Below are 10,347 nucleotides of genomic sequence, written 5' to 3' on the forward strand. Positions count from 1 at the left end.
GTGTGTAAAGTATATACCAATTTTTGGAAATACGCTACAGTGTCACTCCATCCTTGCAATCTCTGATTGTGGAAGCAACCAATCTATCGCCCCCCCCCCTATTTAAAAAGTCATAGAAAGAGTTGTTTAAAATTATTTCCATCACCACTTTCAGTTCTTGACTTTCTTTCTATGGCATTCACTAGTGGTTTTGGCCTTCGAAAACATTGGTGAAAACAATACTGTTTCATTTGACATTTGTAAAGCTTTCGGTCATGTCTGCCATTTTAACCGCCTAGCTAAGTTTCCCATCTGCTGTATTCACTAGTCTTTAAACAATTCTGGACTCGGTTTCCTAGGAAGGAGACTGCATCGTTGCAGCTATTCACTCTGATGAATTCAATGTTTAGTCGTGTCACCACACAAGAGTATACATTAACAACCAACACACTGTCACATCTAGCAGCGCGCACTCCTTAACATTCCTTACGTAGAAGCTATCCACACACAAACCGAAACACCTCACACCAAATACACACTTCATCTATGTACAGATAGATCTTAAGAGCACTATTTAATGTGAACGTGACAACCTAGTTTCTTTCAAGAGCACAAACACTTAGTTAACTATGTACATCAAAAAACTGCCTCATATTACATCCTGCACTCTTAGAAAGAGACACCTTGGAGTATGTGTCGGAAGAAAAGAAAAACGGGAAGGTCATGGCTTGAATGGCTTTGATCATAGGTTTACTTAATCAAGATTGACCTAAAGATAAGCAACAACAACAACAACGACGACGACGATGATCACAAAACCTCATGAATAGCAGCTAAAACCATAAAAGTTACTTTAGGTGTTTCACTTCACAACCTCTGATTTATATATACAAATGCACGTCCGCGAACAAACGCATATACGTACACACACACGCACATACATACCTACCTACCTACCTACCTACCTACCTACCTACATACATACATACATACATACATACACACTGTCAAAACTTCATCATAAATACAAGAATTTCATTTCATTTAAAATTTGGGACATTAGTTTTGATAATTAGGCTGAAATACATCGAAGTATTGATTACATGTTTGGTACAGCGTCACACACTCTAACATTCTCGATCACATACTATAGAAAGCCATTCGATTGAACCTCAATCACCCACACGTCGCAGTCAGTAGCTAACAGACATATTATTTCTTCTCTTTGTCTCTTCTACTACTATTACAACAATGATCTTTGCTTGTCTGAACTAACTAACTGCCTACTACTTCCATCCATGCATATTTTTCTTTCCTTTTCTTGTCACCATTACTGTGTCTCACTTCACTGAACTCGCACTAAACATTCCATTCCAGAATGCTCAATGCCGCTCCAAAATCATAAAATTCTGGGATTCACGTTTTTCTTAAAGCCCATCAACCTACAGGCACTGAAGCTGACCTTTAACTTCATCAATTTTAAAATTTAGAAGTGACTTCGCGAAACTTTCTAAGCTAGTGATATTGGGTTCCCTTTCTTGTGACTATCACACATACATCTGAGACCCCCTTCGGTCATGACTGACCATGGGATTCGCCTAGAAAGTTACCCTTCCAGGCACAAGTCCGGGCAAGGTTGTTTATGGAAGACCAGCAGTCGCCCATGCATACCGGCCTCCCCTCTCCACACCACCGATGTTATCCAAGGGAAAAGCAAAGGCCGATACAGCTTGGCACCTATGACGTCGCAACTCATTTCTACAGCTGAGTGAACTGAAGCAACGTGAAATAAAGTGTCTTGCTCAAGAACACAACACGCAGCCCGGTCCGGGATTCGAACTCACAACCTCACGATCGTAAGCTCGACGCTCTAACCACTGAGCCACGCGCCTTCACCATACATACATACATGCATGCATGCTGACACACGCACACACACATTTGGCGCTGGAGGTAGCGGGGTTTTATCTCACCGCTAGAGATATAAACAGAGTGCATTTTGCACCAAAAGCCAATATGAGAGTTTCTTACTGCAGTATAGTCTGTTCTGACAGAACATTGACGTTTAAGTGGGGGATAACTATTACTTCTTGGTATTAATATTGCCTCTGTCGCTAATATCTATCTATCTATCTATCTATCTATCTATCTATCTATCTATCTATCTATCTATCTATCTATCTATTTACCTATCTATATGGTACTCTGCTAAGAATGTTTGACTTAATGAAAGACTACCGTTATTTGTAGCAATTTAACGGGTGTATTTAAAACTCATATTGATTAGTCTTATCGAAAGTCTTCCAAATGTCTTGGTATATGATATTTATGTTTGAATGGCTTAGCAACTGCTTTAGTATCCAGTCATAATACTTCAACAGTTGTGGGAAGCAGCTTTTACATAAAAGGAAGCTATGCTGAATATCTCTTAACAAATCATTAACCTCTAAGAATGCAATCGGTTTTAATCCCTGATTACATCGCTTTGTTGGGAAATTAGAGAGATAGTTGTGCTTCCTCTTATTGTATTGGACATCTTTTTGCACATGGTTGTAAATCGAAGCAAACATGCAACCGCATATATATTTGCCTTTCTACTCCAAATATACACAAACGCACATATTTTGAGAGAAAAAGTAAGGGAGAGATTGTTACAGTTGTGTATGAATAATTTGGTGTGCATGTGTATAAGCATACGTCCTTGCGTGAATACTAAGTAACTTGTGGGATCAAAGTTGGTGAAAAAACTCGTTAACTCAAAAAGAAAATACAGGAAGGAAGGAAGGAAGGAAAGAAGAAGAAGAGGTGGAGGAGGAGGTAGTGAAAGATGGGAGGAGGAGAGATGGCGAACGAATCTGATTCAGTGTAATACATAAAAATAATTATTAACGACTATACTTACATTCAGCGATGTAAAATGTTATGTTAAATGATTGTCTCTAGACATTCACAAATAACGGATGATATAACGCTTTGTTCTCTCTTGGATTGGTATTAGTATTATTCTTTGGTTCTTCTTCAAGAGCTGATATATTTGTAGTTGTTACTATTTCGGTAGTTGAAGTATTGTCAGTTCATCCCGATAATCAACAAAATGCTTGTTCTTCCATAAATATGAATTCTTTATCCAATCTCAACGATTGTAGCCTATAGGAGAGAAAATATAAAATAACTGAAGACAAAACAAATTTTAAAGATATAATTAAATTGAAATCTCTAAAATTCAGTAATATTTAATCTGTGTTGATATTTTATAGGCTATTAAGGCAGCGAGCAGGCAGAAACGTTAGCACGCCGGGCAAAATGCCTAGCGGCATTTCGCTCGTCTTCATGTTCTGCGTTCAGATTCCGCTGAGTTCGACTTTGCTTCTCATCCTTTCGGGGTTGATAAAATAAGTACCAAACGAGCACTGGGGTCAATATAATCAACCGACTCCTTTTCCCGAAATTGCTGGTCTCGTGCCAAAATTTGAAACTGATATTTTATAGGCTTTTTCGTCCTGTGTGCAGATGTACTGCTGTAGCTGTCAAATACGTCTTCATGCAGGACCACTCGGCAGGCCTCCACAACGATGGGAGGACGATTTTGTTAAACGATTTAAACTAAAATGGAAAAGAAAGGCGCAATCAAGAAAGAACTGGAAGCGCATTGTGATCAATTGTGTATAACATCTGATAGTGTGGTCGATGCAGTTTTACAGAGATGATGTACAACAAAATGTTTATGATTTCGATGAAGATAAAAAGAAAAAAAAAGCATTGATTATGCTGGCACGGTAACTGATACATAGCGAGAATTAAATAAGTGAGGAATCTATGAGAAAACAAATACTACAAACATAAAACAGACATTATAATACCACAGAAGTAGTTTATGACTAATGTTCCGGGGGCTGCCTGCACAAAAATGATGTGCTACAAACCGATATCTTCACAATGCGTCTTAAAATTACAAAAATACTCCCTCCCCACCATCTCTAATTGTACGTGTGTGTGTGTGTGTATGTCATTATCATCACACTTGGAATATTTTAAAGTACACTAGGTAAACTTCAGTCCTTTCCAATTACTTTAATACAGCGAAATAACCTGTATACACAACGAAAACATGTATACACACACGCATACACTTAGATGTGTATCCTCAAATAAATATATACACACAATACCAGACATACACTGTAATGTATGATCATTCATGTATAAACTAATTTAGAGTGATTATTATTATTACGCAAAATATTTTTATTTCTCCCTTTCAGTTTTTGTTTTCGCTTTACATTAATTTCTCAACTGACCTCTTTTCGACTCAAACTACGTTTTATGTAACATGTATACAGAAATAAAATCAAATTTACTCCACTTTAAATTAATATCGCATTGAAAATGATTATTGTTTATTGTCATTGAATCGCTTTAGTTGAGGAATTTTTTTTTGTTGTTGTACATTAGCTTGAATATGAAGTAAGTTACGTTTACCAGTTTTAGGCCTTCCCAGATTGCAACCGATTACTATAATTGGAGAGATGTCTAATGTCTCGTTGTGAGATGAAACACTGGCTATAGTAAAGACGAAACAAAACAAAACAAAAATACGAAAGATTAGACTTCATTTTTTTTTCAACAACACACATCTTTTTCGTTTGATTTCTAATCCAGGTCATACCAGCACGGGCCATTACTACGTTCCCAATCTTCATGAATAGGCCTGATCTGCAATCGATAATAACCTTTTGAAAGAGAGAAAAATTAAGAAACTTTTACTGTTTGAGTGGTCCATTTATTACTCCTTTCTTTGGCATAATGTTTCCGGTTATTTGTAGCAGCTAGCAAAGCTTGAAATTCGAAGAACTCACTTTTCATATTCGATCAACCAACTGACTACACACCTTGATAAAGGATATACCTCTCTTTCATTTACTTTACTAATGTAACTCAGTGTGCTGTTATGTTATTATTCATCGAGCTTTGATGATTATTAGGAAGTACGTGATTTCGTCTACTTTCATTCAATACATGTGTAACGCAACACAACAGAAACAAGCTAATCAAACAAAAGAAATATTTTACGGGATGAAAACTTGGAAGTTACTCAGCTATGTCAACTGGTTGTTGATTCATTGCTTAACTTGTAACCTAAGTCCTTTTTAGCTTTTGTTAATTTTTGCCTTTATAAGTAAAAACTGACAATAGCTTGCGGGTAACCTTTAAATAGGAAATGCCTGAGAATGTCTACAAGTGTCAGTTCTTGGCAATGATGATTATACAGTGATCAAGGTTGAGAATCACATCATTTTAATAACTGGAATAATTAGTCGGTGAGTTGGCAGAATGGTTAGCACGGCTTTACGTTCTGAATTCAAATTACACTGAAGCCAACTTTGCTTTTCATCCTTTTGGGGAACGATAAAATATGTATCAGTTGAACACTGGAGCTGATGTAAACAACTTACCCCTTTTCCCTTTAGTTTCAGGCCTGTGTCTATAATAGAAAGAATTATTACAAAGGCGGTGAGTTGAATGAATCGTCAGCAAGTCGAAGAAAACGCTTAGCGGCTTTTCATTTCTTCTGCCTCTATACGTTCTGGATTAAAATTCCGCCAAGGTCGACTTTGCCTTTTATTTTTTGGGTGGGGGCGGGGTTTCGATAAAATAAGTACCAGTTAAACACTGGGATCGATCTAATCAGCTTACCTACTCCCCACAAACACCTTAAAATTGCTGGCCTTCGAAACCAGTTACAGGAGTAATTTTTAAATCTATCATTGAACTGAGAAAATTTGATGTTATCAACATTCATAATGGCCATGGAGTGGCAGAATCACTGGGGCAGGAGTTCTCAATATTTTTGAGCTCGTTGTGCGCGGAGATCAAACAAAATATAACTGGTACACTTCGCAGGGAATATTAAAAAGTTCTGGTACACTTCACATGTAAAGATAAAAACACTGGCGCTCTTCGCATGGAAAGTTAGAAATTGCTGGTGCACATCGCATAAAAAGTTAGAAATTGCTGACGCACATCGCTTACATCTTCGCTTGTTAACATTATGCTCAATTAAAATTCTTTAATAATTATAACTCCAGTACTTCCTTACAGTTGTGTCCTTCAAAACCTATAGGGTTACGGTTAGACAAGATGTGGCATACGATTAATATGCTTAAACGTGCCAAAACAATTTTGGAAAGTACATGCACAAAGTTCATGTAACGTAGCTAAAAGAATTTTGTGACTTTGCCAGAGTGGAATATAAAATGCTATTGCGATATGGGAGAACTAAATGGTAAAACAAAATTACTAGTAGCTGAAAACTTATTTACATCCTACTTTTGTTTCCAACATACTGTCCAGAATTGATAATGGTTTTGAAAAAATGTATAAATGGTCTGTACATGGCTGGCTCAACTCTACCTTTGACTCTTCAACAAAGCAATTCGGACCGTGAATAAGGACAATGCCAGCGCATTAGATATCAAAAGAAAAAATATGAAATACCTGATTGCAAGTGTAGAAGAAGGAAACATTTGTATAGTTGTGTCTCAATTTGAAAAGGCTTTGTTGAAAAAACTTGAAGAAAATGAAAAATGCATTGAAAAATTGAAGAAAGGGTTAAACTTTTTTTTTATGAAAGATGTCTCTTATTGGAATCGTTTCAACTCTGAAAGTTATAAGCCTCTGTCTGTCTGCCTGTCTCTCTCTCTCTCCTCCTATGCAGACACACGCACGCGCGCATATATATGTATGTATATAGTATCAGTGCCGCTAAAAACTTATGAAACTTTGCAAGTTGTTAGCAACTTTGTAATATAAAATAAATACTGCTTTGAGTACTCTTATTCTTTGTTGATTTGCAGACACCTTACTACTACTACTACTACTGCTACTGCTGCTGCTGCTGCTGTTGCTGTAGCTACAACAACTACTACAACATGCATATATCATTATCATATATACGTTTCTTAATTATATATACCTTTGCACTCACACTCGCGTGCGCGCGCGCGCATACGTAATATGATTTATAAGTATTCAGCTGTTGGCTTACTTGTCTGTTCCTGTTTAATTTACTCGTGCAAAGGAATTACAATCGCACAATGGGTAATCCTATGCTGGCTCATCAATGCTATGCCCCACATCATTTTAAACAAAGTTCCTTATTCATCCTCACACGAAAGTCTTTACTTTTGAGTACAACCTTCTAAATAAACCTTTGTGAACCAACCTTCACTTTGTGATTTCACCCCCCACTTTCCTTCCTTATTGTAAATATTCGGTCTATTTTGCTATTACATCACTATAAATCCTTACTGAAGCTACAATTTTTTTTTAAATGTGAAACAAATATTAGATCGCCTGGCATGAATATCCAGCTACCCTGTCTTTACTATTTGATATAGTTATAATTTTCTTCATGAATGAATCTTCCAATTCCAAAAAATAAGAGTTTGGGCAATCGAGCAGCAGAGTATCGTTGAACGTTTCATAAACTGTCTCTGCCATTGAGTTATCGTTTAGTCCCTAGTAAGTTCTAACTGATTAGACCTATGATCAAATGCATTCAAGCAAATACGATCTTCTTTTATGGGAGAGTGTGTGCTACATTACATTATCTAATGCGTTCTTACCTTTTGTTTTAAAGAGATAGGGTATGCGTAAAATAAGGGATATTTAGCTGCTAGTTCAGGTATACAGAGATTTTTTTTATGGCTGCCATTGCCTTGTACTTGCGGCCGAATCACAACAGCCAGCATCCAACTCAATAGAGTTCAACGAAGTTAAAGGTTGGTAGAGTAGTTCAGTGATATAAGCAGCACTATAAAATTTATTTGTTTAGCTTTCAGTGCTGGGTTCATGTCCAATGTATTGTTCCTTGGACAGCTACATGAAGAGCAGAGCTGTAGTGGTATCTAAACGACGTAATATTATTGACCATTCGAGAGAGTTTCTTTCAGAGTTCACGAGAGCAAAGAACAGTTCATGGCAGAACTGATAGTGATAGAATGGCTACAATTTTTTTACAGCATTTACGTCTCTTTAGTTTCATATCTACGCATCTTGACTTTTCAAATCATTCCTCCCAAGTTGATAATACAAGTAGTAGTTCACAGTCGATTCAATCAACAGTACCACTTATCTATAGATACATGACCTTTAGACAATGTAAGAAAGTTTAGTCGGAAGAAGAAGGGTTGTGTTTGAAGCTCTCTCAGACTGGGGGGGGGGGAGCTTAATATAACATACCACTAGCTAGAATAAATGACGGAATGATCGCAGTTAAAACGCCTTAAAACTAAATTCCATCCTATTTGTCTGTCAATTACCAGGGCTTACCTAGGGTTAAACTACAGTCCCCCTCCCCACATACACACCACTACCACCACCACCAACAACAACAACAGGTTACAAGACTCTCCGTTGTGAAATATACTACAATGAATTAGATAAGATGAAAGATAAAGAACATGTAAAGAAACTCGTCTCGTGAAATTTAGTATCGAGGTAACTGATAAAATCGGGGTCGAATTTGCCTTCCGTCTCGCTGGAGTCCATTAAACATACCAGCAAAATGTTTCTGATCAATTTAATTGGTTGTGCTCCTCCTTTTGAATAATTGTCTCGTTCCTTCAGGCCTACACGAGCTAGTTCTGTATCTCTCGATAGAAAAAAGATGACAATGGATAGCTTCCTAGATTATTAACTAAGATACGAAACCTAGCCCAGGTTTTTCTACCAGTTCCTTTTTATTGTTCTCGGCTTTTGCATTAAGAGATTTATGAGTTTCAACTGTTAACCTGTTACCTTTCGAGTCGATTCAGGACAGATAAAAGACGACCCAAAATCGGTTTTACCCTTTTTAGTCGCTTGATGCATAGCCGAAGAGCATCTCCTTTTCTCCATTTACTTATGGGTTGTCGTCGCGCGACTGTACAACTTTCAACCGCTCTACTTGTCAACACAGATAGGTAAATCCTCTTATTCTCTTTCTCTCTCCTTCCGTCATCTATTCTTCTAGCAGTCAACAAAAGATGAACTGAACTACCTACAGAATGTATAACAGAATGGCAAATAACACTGTATAACATAATTTTTGTCTTTGGGTAGCGACCATTATTTCCTATTTACATATCCCAAGAAATATTTTCTTCAAACTTTGCTTTTGTTACAGTTAATCAAACCCCTAAAGAATCTCTCTAAACACATGGCTACTCCTGCTCATGATCAGAGATACACATATTGTCAACCACTAAGGGACATGCTCAAATGGTTATGGTCAAGCAACAGAGAAGCAAATCTGTGGTATTGAGTAGAATATTTGCTATAACGATATTTCTGCTTCAGCAACTCAGTGCTGAATCTGTTTGAAATGTAATGGAAAAAGGTCAATTTCAAAACATTGAAGTCCATGTCACAAAAGCGAAATTTGAAGGGAATAGTAGTCATTTCCTTTGATTTCTAGATAGAGGCAATTAGGAAATAACACTTATTGACCAAAGTCAAATAAATAAATAAATAATCGAAAAAGTTGTAACTTATACTGTGACGATGAAAATAAAGAACCATTTCAACTGATATTTTTTCTTTCTCTCATTTATTTGCTATACACAATTATTACAATTTAGGCAATACTGACGAGCAAACGTGCACAAAATTATTACAAGATAGAAATTAAAGATGCAAAATTGATAAAACGAGAACCAGTATCTTGTGAAATGAGTTAAATCGTTTAAACGGTTTTTTATTCAATTTAAAAGAAATTAAAAAGAAATTGTCTTAAGAAATCATAAAAATCGTCAAGAGAAATCACAATTATTACTATTATCAAGATGCTGGAGGAAGCTAAAACCGAAATGTATCTATTTTATTAAATTCAAATCTAGCCTGGCCCGATTTTGTTTTTTCAGCCAATCAATTGCGGTTGCTAGAGTAAATATCAATAATTTAGAGCAAGACTTTAATGATTGTAACCCAACACTTTGTTGAAAATCTGTAATTGTGTCTCGGAAAAAGAAAACAAGAAACAAATAGCAATTGTTAAGTCAACGTCTTTTAAAAACAAAAACAATCAACCCAAGCTTAACAAATGACGTGTGGTCGTAGGTGTGCCAAGACAAAGAAAACAGGGTTTTCCTTTTATATATGTGAATAATAAAACGCATTGCCGACTTTAGTATTAAATAGTTGTTTGTGTCATTTGTTTAATAAACTAAATGTAATTTGTAAATGTGTTTAAAAGTACGTGTATGAGTGTTAAAATGTGAATATGTGTCTACTTATCTATCTATCTATCTATCTATCTATCTATCTATCTATCTATCTATCTGTCTGTCTGTCTGTCTGTCTGTCTGTCTGTCTTTCTGCTAACCCGCC

General features: G+C 36.4%; 1 protein-coding gene across 3 annotated transcripts in view; it reads right to left on the bottom strand.

Moving 5' to 3' along the window:
* The window catches only part of LOC106882651 (putative ankyrin repeat protein RF_0381), a 140,321-nt gene that overhangs the window by 30,057 nt on the left and 99,917 nt on the right, over positions 1 to 10,347 (bottom strand). For all 3 annotated transcript variants that reach the window (XM_014933398.2, XM_014933399.2, XM_014933397.2), the window contains exon 2: positions 2,882 to 3,126. The gene's annotated coding sequence lies outside the window, so the exon portion shown is untranslated. The remainder of the gene's footprint in view (positions 1 to 2,881; positions 3,127 to 10,347) is intronic.

The sequence above is a fragment of the Octopus bimaculoides genome, chromosome 3 (assembly GCF_001194135.2).
Source record: "Octopus bimaculoides isolate UCB-OBI-ISO-001 chromosome 3, ASM119413v2, whole genome shotgun sequence".
Taxonomy (NCBI): Eukaryota; Metazoa; Mollusca; class Cephalopoda; order Octopoda; family Octopodidae; genus Octopus; species Octopus bimaculoides.